The sequence below is a fragment of the Hemicordylus capensis genome, chromosome 2, assembly GCF_027244095.1.
Source record: "Hemicordylus capensis ecotype Gifberg chromosome 2, rHemCap1.1.pri, whole genome shotgun sequence".
In the NCBI taxonomy this organism is placed as follows: domain Eukaryota; kingdom Metazoa; phylum Chordata; class Lepidosauria; order Squamata; family Cordylidae; genus Hemicordylus; species Hemicordylus capensis.
In genome coordinates this window covers 53286236-53293597 of record NC_069658.1, presented here as the reverse complement: position 1 = coordinate 53293597, position 7362 = coordinate 53286236, and the positions used below count along the sequence as shown (strand labels likewise).

General features: G+C 45.0%; 1 pseudogene; it reads left to right on the top strand.

The window, feature by feature from the left end:
• The first annotated feature begins 2931 nt into the window (after positions 1-2931).
• The window catches only part of LOC128345338 (protein THEMIS2-like), a 43834-nt pseudogene continuing 39403 nt past the window's right edge, over positions 2932-7362 (top strand).

The following is a 7362-nucleotide window of genomic DNA, read 5'->3' as shown; positions in this document are numbered from 1 at the left end:
CCAGGGCCTCCACATCCCCTAGGGGCTTCCAAATCTTCTTTGGTCTGTCCTGCGTGGTGTAGTTGCCGCTGGCCCACACTGAGCCAGGAGGCTGAGTATGATTATTTTATATGACCTGTATAGGTGCTCTAGAGACAGAGCGTTTTGTTGTGGTTGTTGTTTTAACTTCTAAAGTCCTATGCGGTCTGGGGAAAGTGTGGCCAGCTTTGCACAACACATTTAATGTGCTTTGCAAAACACATTTATTTCTGGTGAGCATGTGCTTCCGACATGAGCCACAGGTCCCAGGCCTGGTGTGTCGTCCAAACCCATCATTGTCAGGCTGCCAGTGTTGAGTTCACTCCACCACATAACATTTGCTGCCCAGCTTGAAATTTTTCATTACAAATGTCTACCGACTATCGGGTGGTGGAGGGAACCCCACATTGGTGGGTTTGGACTTGCAGCAGATTGTGTAAAGCCACCCTCTGACTCACAGACTCATATGACCTTATCTGCTCACACAGATACTCTTCTGAGGCCTTGCTATGTATTCTCTGAGTGCCCGATGTTTGGCAAGTGGCTATGCAAGACATAAGCTTCTCCGTGGTGGCACCTAGACAATGACACTCCCCAGCAAGCTTCATGTGGCTCCTCAGTAGTGGGTTTTAGATGCCAAGGTAAGACCCTGTTATTTTGGAAGGTATTTGGGATAGCAAGGAATGAGTAGTAGTTCCATACCCTTGTCAGCTCTGTTGTTTTGTTGTCGGTGGTGGTGTACTTATAGTATAATTGTAGTACATTTTTATAGGTTTTGTTTTTATATGGTTGTTAAGCTGCCACACAGATCTTTATGAATGGAAAGTGGAATATCTATAATATAGTTTTCTATGTAAGAATATGTTGGGCGGTTTATACATATGTTAAATAAAAATCAACAAAGTTATTTTTTAAATAATGTTATTATTTTAAATAATGTTACTTCACCTCTCCTCCCACAGTACTCCTTGTCTGGGCCTGAACAGCACAGTGCATTTGATTTATACTGTGGATTTTTATAGTGCCTGTTTACTTTAAAAGCACAAAAAACTGGTAGCTGCACATATCTACTGTCATGAGCAGCTACTTCTTATACCATCTAACCCTTGAATTAAATAAAATGAAGAACATACAATGTGTTCATCATTAGGTACTTGTGGTATTTAATTGCATCTTAAATAGATGGGAGCACTTTATCTATATACATAATTTGCAAACAAAGTGCAGCATGCAGATAAGCTATTAGGCTACTTAGATGGCTGCCAGCCAGAAAGAAAAACAGTGAACAGCCACTGTAATATGCACACTATAGTAGTCAGAGCTGGAAACAGCAGCTTGCTATTCCGTCTCCCTGCTCTGTCTCCCACCTGCTCAGTTGCTGCCAGAGACAATGCAGCCACCTTGAAAGCACATGCTCTGCACAACTAGCCTGCATGAAATATAGAGGAGGTCTGTCATGACTCCTACCAGAGCCAGAGGAGGAGGGGGGAGTTCACTGGGGTGAATCCTTGACAGCAAAAGATTCACTGTAGGCTGCCACCATCCACTTTATTTTAATGTGCAACAAACCCCTCTTCCACATAGAATTCTTGGGGCAAAACCCTCCCTAGAAGGGCTGAGCAGTCCTACGCCTCCAAAGGCGTGTGATTAAGGCAGACCAAAAATGAAGAGTAGCGCACTTCACCAACAAGGGTTTATTATTAGAGTAAAATAAAAACAACACTATGCAATAACAATAATTGTCTCTTCATAAAGCAGATTGTAGGAGAAAGAGTTTTCATTAACCAGGCAACATAGATTTCAAGCAAAACAATAAAGGAAAATAACTTCCCTCACGCATCTAACAGAACTGGTCCTAACTTAGTACTCACTGGCTACAACCTTCCCATTTCCCCAGCAGCTCTCAGCCAGCTGCTTTCTCAGGGCACTCCTAAGGAGAGAACTAACTAAGAGAACAAAGCTTTCTCTTCTTGAATAGGTGGTTGTGTATGTAGTTCCTGCCCAGTCCTCTGGCTTGGTTCTTCTCAGGGATGAATTGAGCAAAGGGGTTCAAGGAACCCAGGGCCCCCATCTCCACCCCTCCCTATTTTCTTCATTATCTCACTCACTCCGAGGGGCTGCCAGAGAGAGGGGAGAACACAGGCCCCCTCTCCCCTAGCTATGCCCCTGGTCCTTCTGTTTTGAATTTTCCAGGCTTTCCCCCTTATTAGGAGAGGCCCACTCTCCCAGCAGTTGCTCTAAGTGAGGCCTAGTCCCTCCTGAAATATTGCCCATCTCTACAAGGTCTGAGCAGCAATGGGGAAGCAGGCACACATCACAGAATGTGTCTCCTGACTAGCCAGTCTATAAGAGGGTCTTGCAGAGCTCAGAAATGCACACTTTCATCTGTGGCTAAGCTGAGTGCTGCAGTTTCCTTCTGACACAAAACTCTAGTAGCTTCTAAAGAAGAATTTAGATAGAGTCCCTAAACCATGTACAGGACATGGAAAACTAAAAGAAGACTGTTCTCTCACCTACTGGCTACCTATCTTGAAAGGATCAGTTGACCATTTTTTCAGGCTGAAAGCTCTGTCTGTTTCCTCCACCAGTCTCAAAAAAGAGAAGGGGAGACCAGAGCCTTCATCATACAAAAGCACTTAGAATGACTGCCTACTCACCCCGGACATAGTTAGTTTTAGGCATAAATACAAGGAAACTCAAGCTTTTTCTGCTCCTGCATACAAGGTTGGTTCCAGAGGGAGGGGGCAAGGGGGGGCAAGCACTTCCTTGGACAAGTTGTTTGCTCTCCCTGCCCCCTATTTCTCTTTCGGAAATCTAATATGTAGGACACAGGTCACCCACCCATAGATGTACTTTGCCCCTTCTCTGTCCCCCCACCCCCTTTTCTGGTGCCACCACTGCCTTCAATTTCTGGACACAAAAGTTTACCACTGCTCTGTGAATGTAAATTAACCAGCTCCATGTGCATGTGTATGGGGGAGGGGAAATGGGCCGGCTGTGTTGTCTGTGCATGTGCACGTGTTTAAAAACAACACACACACTTCTCTATTAAATTTCATGGATCTCCACTTGTTAAACTGAAACTTCTAGCTCCATGCTTCAAGCATTTTCCTTTTTTTTTTTTTTTTTTTGCCCTACCAGAGATCATCAGAAGTCTACCAATGAGCACATTTGTGTATTTTGCAGTACTTCCTGCCAGCTGAATCAAGTTCACACTTTTTTACTGGGTGAGAAATAAATGTTGCCTCAAGGAAGCCAAAGTAGGGTCCTTAATGCCAACATATATTTTAAGAAATGATCCAGTTGCTTGACCTTAATATAAAATTGGTTTTACACCTAATAAATAGATCATCTGCTACTAATGTTTATGCTGCTCTCATCCCTAACTATAAGATTATGTAACAAAGACATTCAAAATGAAAGGATGGCATGAAAACAACAAAGTGTTTACTTTGCTGCTCAACTCCTTAACACCTATCAACATTCCTGGTTTGTAGGCCAGGTGTATAAATATGAACACAGAAGTTGAAACTGGAAATGTGCCAGTCAAGTTTCCAACCTAGTAGTGTGACCTCAGTTTTTAAAGCAGTATCTAGCCATGGTTGGGATCTGTAGGTGGGCATTGATTGACACTTAATCAAAACAACATTGTGAGTTCAGATACATGATAAGAGAATCACGTGTACAGCTCATTGTTGGACTGTTGATAAAGAGCCTTAAAGACAAAACCAGTTCTGAAGCTAGAAAGCCAGCTGGGGTGTGGGGTCTATGATCTAGGGTTTTGCACTGAATGCTACCTGTATGCCCCTCAGTTTGCTGGGTGCAATGAGCTCTTGTCAGGGAACAAATTAATTCACGTGAAGATGGGTAGCTGACCTGGAGAACCTGAGACAGGCAGAAATGTATGTAGACAAGATCTTTAGAAACAAGGTAGAGGGGTACCATTCCCATGCTGACAGGTTGTCTGCTGCCATGAAGAATGAAGATCTTGGAGGTAAGAGGACATCACATAGGAGAGGGAAATGATCCCTTCAGGGAACCCATTTCTCAAGGGATGAACTGATATCCTCTTGTGTTGAAAAGACACCTCCAGAGCTGTAGGTTCTCATCATGGGAGATGAGTGATGGGTTTGTGACAGGCATGTTCAGTGCATGACGGCATTATTTTTGGTTGCAGAACACTGTGACCAAACTGTGTGATCATGACACACAATGGTATTTGGTGGGAGGAAACTTATAAGGAAAATTCAAAATTGATGGGATTTGCCATACCTCTGGATTGAAATCGTATTCTAGAGTGTACATGCTCAAGTCTTCTACTGGCTTAGTGAGAAGTTCATCATACCACCCTGCTATTGTTACCATTATATGCCTGGAGAATTCAGCTTTTTACTTCACAGCCAAGCCCCTCTGTTCCCCTTTTCTGACCCCAATGCTTACACCAGCATTTGCTAGGCTGCATTCAAGTTGTAGTCTCAGTGAGAGATAGCTCTTAGCCTTCTCACTACCTCTCTTTGCACTCACTTGACTGTACTGGTGGAGGTCAGAAACTCCCCAGTCCATGGCCTAAAGAGACAGTTCACCTGGCTGGCCCCTCTCTTGCCCACCCTGGTGTAGAATCCAAGGGAAAGAGTTGTGGTATGCAAGGACAAAGCAGTAGAGTGGAATTAGGAATATTAATATTTTAATGCAATAGATATTAAGTACAGAAAGGCACATGCAGACTGCTTTTCAGTGTTCTTGCAGCTGGCTGTTTGTTAGAATAGCTCTGTCTCTACTCCAGAACTAGAATACAAGTAACTAGAATACAAGTAATAGAGCCCCTGGTGGCGCAGTGGTAAAACTGCTGCCCTGTAACCAGAAGGTTACAAGTTCAATCCTGACCAGGGGCTCAAGGTTGACTCAGCCTTCCATCCTTCCGAGGTCGGTAAAATGAGTACCCAGAATGTTGGGGGTAATATGCTAAATCATTGTAAACTGCTTAGAGAGCTCCGGCTATAGAGCAGTATATAAATGTAAGTGCTATTGCTATTGCTATTGCTATTGCTAAAGCCCCATTCAAAAGCTGGCCTGGATCAAGGAATGGATTAACCAAAAACACCACACCAACCCCCAATCCCCTGGCTGCGCCTGTGCTTGGAGTCCTCCCAGGGCAGCTCCAATGCCTGCTGGGTCCTAGCATTAGGTTGCAGTGAGTGACTGAAGGGAATCTGGCTCAGGAGCCTGGGCACCCCACTGAGCCAAACTGCATGAGTCACAGGTAGCAATGAAATTGGGAAATATAGTAGTGAGGTACTGGAAGAAAACACTAAGATTGGTAGGTAGAATACTGAAGTCCTGATGCTGATCACAGAAGCGGCCATCATCATGCTGTTACCAGATCTGCTCGCTTCGCCATTTGGGGGTGATTTAGTGTGCCTCCTAAATTTTAAGCCTTAGCTATTTTATTTCTCTACTAGCCGACCCGCACAGAGCATCTGTGCGCTCTTTGGGGCCGGCTGTTCTCCCCTTCCTCCCACCCCACTCTCTTGCCCTCCCTCCCTCCCTCCCTCTCTCCTCTCTCTTGTCCTCCCTCCTCCCACCGTCCAACTCCACAGCTGGGCCCACTGCCACCTGGCCTCCGTGGCCAGGAGCGCCGTCGCCGCCTCTTGCCTCCGTGGCCGTGCCAGGCCGTGCCCACAGCCTCTGCTTGTAGCTTGTCTGCAGGGCTGGGCTGGCCCACCACTTGCCTCTTGGGTGCGCCTCAGCCAATCAGGCGCCTCCGCTGCCCAGCCAATCAGCTGGGCGCCGGGACGCACATTCTAAGGCACACCCAGGAGAATTAATAATATAGATATTAGCTTGGAATAGTAACATGATTGGCTGCATTCCAGGTAAAAGGTCTTTCTGGCAAAGCATTTTCCTAAAAGGCACTCCTCAGCTTCATTTGCAAAAGACATACAGCAAGCCAAAAGGAAATGCCCCTCACTGATTGCATTATGGCACAAGCAGGAGAAATGCAGAGCAAACCGCTCTGAGAGTTGCAAAAAGAACAAAGGAGAAAAGAATGTGAGCTTTCTTCCTTCTAGTGTGATAAGTGTCTTCAAGGCTGAGTCAGACTCTCTGCCCAGCTATTCCTCCCCATCGTTATCAAAACTGGGCCAGTATATGCCAGAATGTGTGATGTTTCCTCTTTGTCCAGGTGCTTGTTCCAGCAATCTCCCTTTTTGAATATCCTTTGCTAAGGGGCATACAGGAAGAAGCCACCCAAACATAACCTAATCCCCTGCTAACTGGGCAAAGAGGCACCTTTTAATGTGGTGATTCTCTTTATTTAGCAGGGGGAGAGTAACTGGCCCTATCCACCCCCAGCACAGTACCTCAAGTGACTGTCGCTGGTGTCTATCTTGTGGGGTTTTTTTAGAATGTGAGCCCTTTGGGGACAGGGAGCCATCTTATTTATTTATTATTTCTCTGTGTAAACCGCCCTGAGCCATTTTTGGAAGGGCGGTATAGAAATTGAATTATTATTATTAAAAATGATGATGATGATGATGATGATGATGATGTCTGGATAAAACAAACCAGTCAATAACACCTGTCTGACTGTGTAAACAAGAAATCATAACAATAATAAATTAATAACCCCCAGTGAGGCACTACTTCGGCGTGGTTGTGGGGCTTGCGTGATCTGAGGAAGGTGAGAGCTATGCCAGAGGTCCAACCATACTGGACAGGTCTCACCATAGGAGCCAGACGAAGAGTGCCTCTCCCATCAACAATATGGTGAGACATAACTTTAATAAATCTATACCGGATCGGTCGTCGCCTGGGTCAACAAGGATGGCGCCAGGTGCTGGAGTCCCTGGACATCTGGTGGCAAGTGGGCTACAGGACTCAGGATCTTCAGTTGAGCAACCAGGGCTGGAGGCTGCAAAGTTACTGGAAGAAACGTCGCTTAACCGGAAAAAATATATGAAAAATGCCAACAAGGAAATAATGATCTGCTATTACAAGTCTAGTCCAACTAGAAGAGGTTATTTTAAAAGAATATACCAAATTTGGAAAGAGAAGCATCCAGATACAGAAATAACAGAACAAAGGCTAGCAGACCAGAGAAAATTCATAATAAGAATTAAGTATTCACAGGAGTTGAGCTGGAAGAACTGCAAAGAGCAACACAGGCTCAAGATATGGAAGAAGAATTACCACCAACCGAAGAAGTTGCTCAGGTGCAGGTGGAGGAGGTGTTGGAAATAGAGGATGCCACCGTTGCTGAACTGTTTCAAAATCAAAACCAGGCAACCTCCCCTTTGCCTTCACCTCAAAAACCCGAATGCCATTTAACAGAAAAGCAACAAGAAC